Genomic DNA, 11,855 nt, shown 5'->3' with positions numbered 1-11,855 from the left:
TGATTTAAAAAGTGTAGCTTGAAACCAGTATAGCTTTTCAGACTTACTTAAATAGGCCAATGTATGTCTCAATCACATCTGCTTTGAAGGAAAAAAAAAGGTGTCATATACTGTTAAGATGTTGGTTCCAGGAATCATTCTGTTTGGTCAATGGGGACAAGAACCCTGGTGAGGCTATATTCTAAATTGATAAATAAGAATCTTGCTATTTCCAAGGAAACATGAGATATTTGGCAAGGAAATCTCTTATATTTAGCCCTAATCTTCAATTTTCCAACTCCATTAGGATTGATTTTCTGACAGAGTTTTTAAGCAGAAAAAAGAGCAGTAGCAGCCTCAGGCTGTTTTATATGGCGGATGAAGTTACTTACTGGGAGCCAGGAATCCTAGTCAGCTAAATAAGAGGTTCATTTGCATAACAATTTACATTTATAATCCTCCCTCCTTCTTGGAATCAGAGGCAATAGTAAGCAGCCAGGACATCTCTCTTGGCCTATCTGGATCTTAGGTCTTGGACATGTTCCTAGGGCCTTCCAGCCTGGTGCTCCCAGTGTGAATGAGATGGGGCAGAGTTCCTTCCAAAGCTAGGCATGAGGGCTGCCATGACACGAAATTCCTAAAACTCAACTTGAAAAAGATCTGCGAGGAGCAGTCACTGAAGTGGATGTCTGATCAGCGACCTTCCCAGTAATGCCTCTCATTCTGAAACCTATCGGGGTAATGCCTCTCATTCTGAAACCTATCGGGATCAAGATCACTTTTGTAGAAAGTTTTAAAAAGAAAAGCAATTTTGTTACTTTCAAATGCATTGACTCAGATTCATTACTCTCAAAGAGAATGCTAGATTTTGATAGGGTTTTCTGGTTTCAGTTTTCTAATCTGTAAGTGAGAGTATTAAATTAGTCAGTGGTTTTGTAACTGATAGTTCTCTGAGGCCCTAAGTGTCTGCAGAAGTATCTGAGGAGGGGCCTTTGAGAGGGAACCTGCATGAAGTAAGGGCTTGGGGGCCTCTCTTACCATTTCAATCACAAAAGAATATATTGGGCTTCTGTGTGAGGAGATTCCACAATTGATAATCACTGAATTAGATGATCTTTAATGTGCTTTTAAGATTCCTAGATTTCTCAATATCATCTTAGACTCATTATCCTCATCCCTCTTCTTCCTGCCCCGAGATAGCCAAATTGCCAAGGGTAAAATAGACCAATCTATATTGCTTTGATCAATGTGTAGTGAAACTGAACTATGCCAATGCAAAGCTCATGGAAGAGATGTTATATATGAAGGCTATTTAGGACTAAGGTAAACTGAGACCAGGCATAGAGAGTAGGAAGGGGAGGGCAGCCTAGAGGAAGCAGTGTGAACAAAGGTACAAAGACAAGAAAACTTGTGTGGCTAGAAGAAAAGACTAGTTGACTTGGCTGAAACATAGAAAACATAATGAGGTTGGCATGGTATGTGGGAGTTGCAATAAAGAGGATCTTGACAGCCAGAATCTAGTCTTTTGGGAGCTCCTGTAGGTTTCTGAAGAGAGGGAGTGATCTAATCTAGGTTGGCTTTAGAAAGGATATTAAGGTAGTTCTTTACAAGATACACTGGCTTGAGAAAAAGATATATAATTCAGTTCAGATGTGGTAAGAAATGAAATATATTTGCAGAGGTAGCTCTGACAGGATGTGAGGAGGAGAGAGATGAAGAAAATGAGGAAAAGCCTTTAAGATTGGAACACTAGTGAGACTATTAACAGAAATAGGTAAGCCAGGAAGAGAAGCTATTGCTTATCTTCACCCCTGGAGATAGAGGAGTTTAGTTTTAAGCATACTGACTTAAAGGTTGTGATGGAACCACAGTATAGAAAAAATCCATCAAGATGGCAAAGATAAAAATGTAAGTAAGTCAGAGATATTAACTAGAAACAAAATTTGGGAACCATTTTCATAGATTTGTATGGATGAAGTCTTCAATGAAAAGAGATCAGGAAAGTCTCAGGACAAAACAGTGGGGGAACTCCAGCATTCAGTGATTAAAGGAGGTATTAAAGTAGTCTGAAAAGAAATGGCCTAAAAGATAAGAGGAAAATTGAGACTATGTGATTTCATGGAAATCCAGAAAGGGGACAGATGAAAGAAACTAGTTGTTAAGAAATAAGCAATTAGTAAGAATTTGTATGTAATGAATGAATAGCTTCATTTGTTTATGAAAATAACTGAATAAACAAACATTTTTCCCACAATCCTCCCAACTCCCTGCTCAGGCAATAGGTAAACTCATTCTAACTAATTAAAGCTAATTAATAAAATCAGAAATAGAATCAATATATCATTCAATGCTATGCACACCCATTTGTTGAATTTAAGAGAAGATTTATCTCTGAGTGTTGAATATTTTTTTTTATTATTTTTTTATTTTTTGGTGTTGAATCTTTAGAAGTGAACCAACATCCACAACCTGATAACATGGGTTATTAAGAAGATAAAAAAATTAAAGAGGGTGAATAAGAATGCTTCAAATGTCACAAGAACGGAGTAGATCATGGCCAGAAAACTCTTAAAACAACTTGACTGGGATTCTAGCTTCCAGTAATGGTGAATAACTTGGTTGGACTAACCTTCCTACAAATAACAATCATAAAATCTAAACAACAAGCCTCATTAAACATTATAAAAGCACTGAAAAGTGACCAAAACCAGTGACAGAAACAGGAGGGGAGTGTATCCTAGAAACTCAGGAACTGCAACAAGTGTCATTTGCCAGCTTGTAGCTTTCTACCCGAGGAAATTCCTCAAAGCCCACTCAGGGAGTTGGCTTAAAAGGCCAGAGGAGAGTCTGGAGGGTCTTAGAACAGCTGAAAAGTTAAGGGGGAAAATCCTGGAAGAGTCACAGGGAGAATAAACCTCAAAATCTGTATCAATCCTGCCCAAACTGTTAGTAGACAAAATGCAAGGGACCCAGCAAAAGAAGCAGCTAAAAGCTGAAAGAACAGAGTAGAAAATACACTTGTGTTCACTGCAGGGAAGACACAGGTTGGACTTTGAGTTCAGCTAAGTTAACTGTCCACTTGAACAAGAATAAACACTCTTAGGGAACATAACAGAATCCTGAGTCTCTACAATAGACCATTTATAATGTTCTGTATACAATAAACATTAGACAAGAAGAAATGTGACCCATGAATTCTCTGGTGCAAATGTTTCAATGAGTAGAGTGATTTTAAAGCAACTGTGATAAATATGTTAACGGGCTTAAAGGAAAATACACTCATAATAAATGAACAGATAGAGTATTTCAGTGGAGAAGTGGAAACTACAAAGACAAATGCTGGGGCTGAAATGTACAAGAATGAAAAATTCACCAGATGGGCTTAACAGAGAATTGGAGATGGCATGACCGTTAGTGAACTTACAGCCTTTAAGGGTATATTAGTTTCCTAGGGTTGCCATAACAAAGTATCACAAACTAGGTGACAAAACAAATTTATTGTCTCATAGTTTTGGAGGCTAGAAGTCTGAGATCAAAGTGTCAGCAGTGTTAGTTCCTTCTGAGGGCTGTGAGGCATAATCTGTTTTATTCCTCTTTTCTAGCTTCTTGTGCTTTGCTGGCAACCTTTGGTATTCCATGGCTTATAGATGCATCACTCCAATCTCTGCTTTCATGTTCACACGGAGTTCTCTCTTGAGCATCTCTGTGTATAAATTTCCCCTTCTTGTAAGAACACCAGTTAGATTAGAACCCACCCTCATGACCTCATCTTAACACCATCATCTACAAAGACCTTATTTTTTAAAAAAGATTTTATTTATTCATGAGACACACACACACACACAGGCGCAGAGACACAGGCAGAGGAAGAAGCAGGCTCCATGAAGGGAGCCCGACACAGGACTCCATGATCATGCCCTGGGCCGAAGTCGGCACTAAACCGCTGAGCCACCCGGGCTGCCCTACAAAGACTTTATTTCTAAATAAGGTCCCATTTATAGGTTTACAGGCACAGAGGGTTTGGAATTTCAATATCTTTGGGGGGGGACATAATTCAAGTCCTAGCAGAGGACTATCCCAAGCAGAGCACAGCAGTCTGGATGAATTGATGAGATAAAGAACAGAGTTGAAGAGGCTGAGGCAGCTGGAAGTTGTTGAGAATTTTGGAGATAAGAGTGCTACATAGAAGAAGTCTGCATATCCAGAAGTCTGCATAAATTCATGCTGATAATTTGCTCAATGAAAGATGTAATGCACAGAGTGAAACTCTCTAAGACTGAACAAAGACCAACTAAGTAGGTAAGCTTAATATTTCCCAAAGCTCAAATAGGGCTGGGAGACCTTCAAGTTCAAGACCAGCTAGATTGGAATATCCTTGATCATCTGGGGCATGCAATAGAGGCCCTAGAAGGGCCCTAGAATAAACACTACTTCAGAGCTGCCCTAATCATGCTTAAATAAGAATCCTCAAAATGATAAAATTAAACGTTGAATAACTTGACCGCTTAACAGAACAATATCCAGCAATCTATAGAAGACAACAAAATCCAGACACTTAATTACACAAATTTACAGTGTCCATCACTGAATCAAATATTACTTGATAAGTCTAGAAGCAGAAAAATGTGATTTATAACCAAGATAAAATTCAATCAGAGGAAACATATCTAGAAATTACAGGGATGACAATTAGTAGAGAAGGATATTAGAGACTTTATTTATTTGAGAGACAGACATAGACAGTGAGAGAGAAAGAGAGCATGAGTGGGGGACAGAGGGTGGGAGGCAGAGGGAGAGAGAGAAGCAGACTCCTCACCGAGCAGGGAGGCTGACACACGGCTTGATCTCCAGATCCTGAGATCATGACCTGAGCCTCAGGCAGACACTTCATCAACTGAGCCACCCAGGTGCCCCAAGATTTGGGCATTTTAATGTGTATAAGTAAATTATTCCTTTTTTAAAAAAAGATTTTATTTATTAATGAGAGACACAGAGAGAGAGGCAGAGACACAGGCAGAGGGAGAAACAGGCTTCCCATGGGGAGCCCGATGTGGGACTCGATTCCGGAACTCTGGGATCACGCCCTGGATAATTAATTGGGGAGGAGGTGGCGAGGAGGTGGAAGTACAAGAGAAATAGAAATGGCAGCATGTTTATTGAAGCTGGGTGATTTATGCTACTCTGTTTACTTTGCATATATGCAAAATTATCCATAATAAAAAGGAAGATACATATTTGCATTGTCTAAATCATGGATCATCGTGAACAACTCAGAGTCTAAAGAGTTGCTTTTCACATATTCTGCTTATTCAGGTTATGCTTTCTTTTTTTCTTTTTCTTTAGAGAAGGAGTCGGGCAGAGAGATAGAGGAAGAGGGAAAGGGAGAGGGAGAGAGAAAACCCTGAGCATGCTTCACACTCAGTGCAGAGCCTGACACAGGGCTTGATGTCATGACCTTGAGATCATGACTTGAGCTGAAATCAAGAGGTGGACACGTAACTGATGAGCCACCCAGGCGTCCCTGTATGCTTTTTCTTTTTTTTTTTTTTTTTCCTGTATGCTTTTTCTATGAGTGTTTGGCAAATTTAAAAAAAAAAATTGCTGTTCCAGCCTGCTACTTTCAGATATTTCCTCAAATGCTTTATAATCTGCCCAACTTACAAATTCCTACTGCTGGGTTCACCTTCATTCATTTAGCCCCATTGAAGTCAGAGATCACTTTCATTTGTACTTCTATCACCCCTGATTCCAACCTTTAGTTCAGTTGTTCTGTATGGCTGAAACTGCTAGTGATCCCATCATAAGTGTCCTCTCCTTCCTGGAGTAAAAGAACCCTGAAGTTTGGTTAGGTACATAGCTGCCCAGAATAGACACTTTTCCCATCACCCCTTGAAATAAGATATAGGACAGACATATGATTGCATTCAGTGAAATCAGAGGGATAGTGATACGTATACTGCCTGGGACATGCTTTTAAAGGAACAAACTTTCTCTTTTTCCTCCTTCCTCCATCCTGTTATTGAGAATATGTATGTAGAACAAACCATCTTGGCCTAGTTGGATAAGGGCAATACTCCAGGATGTCAGAATGATAGGATTTTAAATATTTTTTTGCCTGGGTCCTTAGATGGCGTGGTGGATTGTTAGACCAAGCTTGGAATGCCTTCTGGAACTTTGGTTCTCTGTTTTAGGTTGTTGAATGTATATCCTAACTATGGCGATCCTAATTATTCTTTCCTTACTGGGACTGTGTCCTGCTATATGGGTTATTGCATTTTCCTTCACGCCTATATAGGGACCAGAGAGAATGTATTTCTAGTAAGTGTGACTACTCATCTTGAAAATGCTGTTAGGAAAGTCTGCTTTCAATAGTTAAAGTCAAGACCAAAATAAACTAGCTATAACTAAAACAAATGAACAAAATTACTGGCCACCTACCTTTTCTATCACTAAACTTTCAATGCTTTTAACTCAATATATAGCTCCTTCTCCTTAAAAACTTCCTTTGTATCCAGAAATGGTATCTTCCTCTGCACACATGTAGTATAGGCCTCTGTGCTTTTATGTATGTATTTATGTGCATGGCTCTATGTGTACACAGTGGTCTCTGAGGTTTGCCCACCGTGATAGTCAAAATAAGAAATCTAACATGAATTCCCACAGCATATGTTCCCAGTGAATAATTATCCATGTTTCACTGCTAATGAGAAAACCTGGCTTGTAACGGGGGTTCTTTTCTGTCACGGACATTTCTCATTTGTTAAAGTAAAAGAAGTATCAATCATTTCTTGAAGGTGAGCAATCTCTCTGTGTTCCATTTACAAGGACACCCAAATCAAGGGCAAACGTGTTCTACACCTTCTGAGAGACTCAATAATGAACCACTTCCCTGTCCCCTCTGCTTTAGTGAGGACGTTAAACAACGTCTCATGCAGGGGCTAGCATCTCCTTTTATGTTTCTCTCCCAGCTATGTCAATGTTGACCATTTCCAACCTCCCAACTTCAACGCCTACCCAAGGAAACAGTCAATCAGCATGGAATGGCAGTGCTCTCCTTCCTCAGACCTCAGTTATGACAGGTCTTGAGGTGGTTAGGTGTCTGAGGAGGAAGCAGTGCTTGGGAAGCCTGCCTAGCTAATGAGAGTTCTGGCAGCAGAAAGCATCTATCAATCCTTTATAATCAGTGAAAGAAAATATTGCCTTTAGGCCTCCATTCCTTGGTGTACCGTGGCTCTAAATTGAGTCAAAGCCAGGTGTGATTCATACATGTGTGAGGGTTTTTTCTCCCAGTTTCACCTACTTTTTTTTTTTTTTTAATACATTGACTGGAGAGTGATAAAAGTTTAGAATGAGGGAGATGTGCACAATAAGAAAATCAAATTAAATATGAAATGGCATCCTCTGGGAGTTGTTTAGCTGTAACCCGCCACTAGTTGACATCGCTGATTAAGTCAAATTGACCTCACTGACATTCTTCATCTTTGTCTGTTTCACATTGGTTTCTGTAACCAAAGGAGCCTCACTCAGGAAAACAGGCTGATTCAACAGATGAGGGAAACATGGGGGTAGAAAACGGAGTCCTGGTGGTCCTGGCATCCACTGCCTTGCACCCTTTGGAAGATGCTGGTTTGCTTTAAAGATGGTGAGATAGGGCTGCCTTGGAGGCACCCTGTGGAAAGTGAAAGCAGCTCTGAGCTCACAATGGTCATTAATTAGTGGTATTTTTGTTAAACAGAAGGGCTGAAAATCAGCAGGAGAGCTGGTCTGCTGAGAGGGGCAAGCAGCTTATTTATGTGCTTCTTTGTAGGGTAGATCAAGCCAACTCAGGCATTCATTAGCTGCTCATCACCTGAGGGTGCCACACATCCAGAGTTGAATTCCATGAGCTCTTAGATTCCATGAGAAGATGACAAGAGTTCAGGGTCCATATTATCCCTCTTCTCCTCCCTTTCCAGCCAAATAGCTCAGAAAAAGGCACCTGAGCTTGATAAACCAATTGTACAGAACAAAAAATGTAAATAGACGGACAGAGGCCCATAAGGAAGAATGGTTTGAAAGTGGGGATACGCGATCTAAAAGAGGAGGAGAAAAAAGTAGTTCTGTGGAGGGTTTCACTTATTTAACTGCTATCTAAAGGAAAAGAAAGCCGTGGCAGATCAGGACGTGCTGTGTAAAAATATTAAAGACGTGGCATTATTACTTCATGAGCTGGCTCCAGGCCTGTCAGCATTTCCATTATAATCCTGTATTTTTCACGGAGTTAAAACTTACTATAAAAATGATGTGTGCTGGGATGAAACTTGGCACTTGGTGTAGTCAGTCTGGGAGTCCTTAATTTAATTTTACAAAACTGGAAAACACTCAGCCATTTACATTTATGGAGGGATCTCCATGCTGCGCATGGTACATAGTTTGTACTGGCCTCACTAGAAGGCTGTGGGGTGACGGACAAGGACAGGGAGGCTGCCCCCACTGCATTTTCTGGGTGCTTCCCCTGATCTAGTCAGGTTCGGTGTCCCCCTGATTTGGAGAGATGGTCTCTAAAGCAGCATGGAACTGGCACTAGGCAGCAGGCTGAGAGACATAATTAATTCATATCGGAAAAAACTCAGTTCCTTACTCCCCATTTGTCAGCTGGACCCCAGAAGGCTGTGGGAGAAGACACACAACTTTAATTTTCACTCCGATCTTTGGGACCTCCCAAAAAGCTGGTCAAATAACCAGGCCAAGACTATTCCCGTGTACATTTGCCCAAAGAAAACGAACTTTAAAACATTCCTGGAAAAAAGGAACTAGACAAGCCCAGTTTCCATTCCCCAAATGTCTTTTTACCCCTAGGGCAAGCTTTGGGTTTCCACTGGCAGGGGGTATGCTAATGTCTCCATGCTCCTGGGCATCTGGTGTAAGAACCTGATCTATTTCTCAGCATGAAAAGTAGCTCCATCCAGATTTATGACTTGATTAAAGACTTGCTTTATCCAAAATAGTTTGGTTATTGCTTGGCTACTGCCCTCATCCATAACCTTAGAATCGGATTATTCTCTTACAGGTAAGGAAGGTAGGTGAACGCTACTTAGAATGTCCTGTCACACACAGTCTTGGCTATAAACATATAATTGCATTGTCTAACTTAGAGTTTGGACAACATGCTTATCCGGGGCTGACTGGGCTACCTGGGGCCCTGGGGGGTGGTGCTCTCAGAAGCCGGTCTAATTTCTTTAAATTCACATTAGTGTTGATGGGGATTGAAACTATCTCAAGTGGATAATACACAGAGTTCCCATGTGTCTGTCTCTGCCAGCAGGCTCTTGGCATAAAACACACCTTTAAAAACACATCAGCATTTTTTTTAAGTTTCAAATTTCTGGGTTTATAAGTCCCTGGTTGACTCTACCCTCAGGCTGCTGGCAGGTGCTACCCGGCCTGCAGGAGGAAAGACTGGGGTGACCCCAGCGGAGGCCTGGCTGGAGGCTGTCTGGAGCAGAGGAAGGGAGTTTCAGTCCACTAGTGAGATGGCCTTTTAATGAACCTCAGAATGTGGATCACGCTTGGGCCATACTATACATTTGTGCAGGGTCCCAAGTCAGAACTCTCCTCTCTGTGTATGTTTATAGGTTACACCCACGAAGTAAAAAATCTGTAAGGAATGAGACTGATGTTAAACCTTTGGTCCAAAAGGGGACAGTATTTCAGGGCTTTTAAGAAGTATTCTGTAATAATCAAGGTGCTACCTGCTGTGACAAAGAAAAGGCAGTTTCAGACTCTGTATATTCTCTTCCCTTGAGGAATATAGCCTTCCTCACCCCCTGGCTCCAGCCAGTGGCGAGGCCAGCTAGAAAACATCCAGATTAGGGAAAAAACAAAAGCCAGGGGCAGCTCAGAGCCAACATGCCTTCATGAACTCAGCCTAGGTTTGGCTCGTTTATGGGCCAGAGCCTTTGCAAAATAAATAAAAACCCACACACGCAAAAAAAAAAAAAAAAAAAAAAAAAAAAAAAAAAAGAGCCTTCGCTTGCAGCCCTGTACACACCCCATTTCAGTTCTCCTCTGCTGAACCAAAGCCACAGAACAGCAGTGGATGTGAAGAATGGCTAATATTCATAGCAGGTATCCTTAGAGGCCCGACTGGGGCACGCCACAGAGTTCAGCAGCAAGTCACAGGAAGGAGCAAGGAATTCCAGAGTGAGCGGTAGGGGTGGAGCTGCTAGGGGAGCGCGAGGACTTTGCCTGAATTTATTATTCCCATATAAGCCTCCTGGGTCTTGAGGCTCCAGAAACTCCTCAACAAAGTAAAGAAAATAATAAACAATGTGGGTGAGGTGAATAAGGGGAGGGTTAAGCAGGCAGGCTGAAGTGGGGCTGTGTGCCATGGGGAGGGAGAAAGTAGAGAGAGGGGAGGGGGTCAGTGGAGAGTGTTTGCAAGGACACTGCTGGCTAGCTCTGCTGGTGTCATAATGTGTTCTGGCAGGTGATGTCTGGCCTTTGGCAGCCAGGCCGGAAGAATGTGTAGTTTGCAAAGGGTCCATAAATGGAGATGTCCTATGAAGAGGAGGTCAGACACCTACAACTCTGACTGGAAAGGCCATGACAGCAGTGGGACATGGATCTGAAGGGCAGAGGTGGCTATCCAAATGCCTGCTCTTTGTCTTGCAACATACATTTCTGGTACTGATTTGTTTCGGATTCTAGTCCTTATTGCATTCGGTTCTCAGATCTGCCTTGGTCCTATATAGTCCAGAGACTCCCTTGAAACAGTTAGTGGGCTCCTTGATGGTTTAAGGGAGAAGTGGGGTTCAGATCCTCGGGGCCAATTCTGACCTTGGAAGGAATCATCTGGACTCGGAGTCCCTAAAACCAATGCAATCTCCTTAGGAAACTGGGGATTTTGGGTATACTAGCCCTGGATGAGGCAGAGTGCATGGTGCTTTGCTAGGAACAGACAACTTCTTGATTGAATTCATTATTTATGGGCTTTGCTATTCTCCAAGCACTCACACCAGGTGAAGGTAGAGGGTCTAGACTGAAAGATGCATTTTGAAACAGGGCTGTTTACCTAATCTCTGTACAATTGATGGAAGTGAGAACTAATGTTCCTACTATGCTTTTCAAAGGCATTCCAAGGACATAGATATATGAAATACTAAAGGTCTGTGCTTGAGCAGAGCAAAAACACACAGCATGGGGACAGGTTATGCCTATTATTCTGTATCCTCACTGGGTACCTACACTCCACATTAAAATGTGCATATCCCTAGAGTTTTGTTCCTGGAGCTTTCTAAAGACTAAACCTGCAAAGTTCCAGGAAATGGGAAAAGAATGAACTTTCCATATAGTAATGAGACTTTTTTCCTCCTACAATGCATTTTTGGATTATGTTCTTGCAGGGATGGCATGAAAGAAAAGTGTTACCAATTAGGTGTTCACATGCTGCTATCTCTTTGTCAAAATAATTTCTTAAAAACTAAGCAGCAGAAAGATTCTTTTGTCAATGTTGATAAGAAAATCCAGAGCAAGAGTTGGCAAACTTTTTTTTGTAAAAGGCCACATAATAAATATTTTGGACTTCGTGGGTCATATGGTCTCTGTCCCAACTACTCAAGTCTGCCATTATAAATTGAAAGCAGCCAGAGCCAACATATAAACGAAAAGGGAATGAATTGAGTGTGGCTGTGCCCAACTAAAACCTTATTTACAAATAGGTGGTAATCTAGACTTGGCCCTAGGGCCAACCCCAGTCTAGGCTATGAGATCATTAGAGTTTCTATACACTAAGAACACACAGTGTAGTAAAACTATTAAACAAACACTTATGCAGGATGTATTTTTACCTCCAAAGGCAAAGGCCATTTTCACAAGAGAAGAAAGATGAATTCAAT

At 41.3% G+C, this 11,855-nt stretch overlaps 1 protein-coding gene across 4 annotated transcripts in view; it reads right to left on the bottom strand.

Annotated features, from left to right (window-relative positions):
• ADAMTSL1 (ADAMTS like 1) overlaps window positions 1-11,855 on the bottom strand; it is an 873,417-nt gene that overhangs the window by 41,449 nt on the left and 820,113 nt on the right. The window lies entirely within an intron of this gene.

This window comes from Canis aureus, chromosome 10, assembly GCF_053574225.1.
Source record: "Canis aureus isolate CA01 chromosome 10, VMU_Caureus_v.1.0, whole genome shotgun sequence".
Classification (NCBI taxonomy): domain Eukaryota; kingdom Metazoa; phylum Chordata; class Mammalia; order Carnivora; family Canidae; genus Canis; species Canis aureus.
This window is presented reverse-complemented; position numbering and strand designations above follow the sequence as displayed.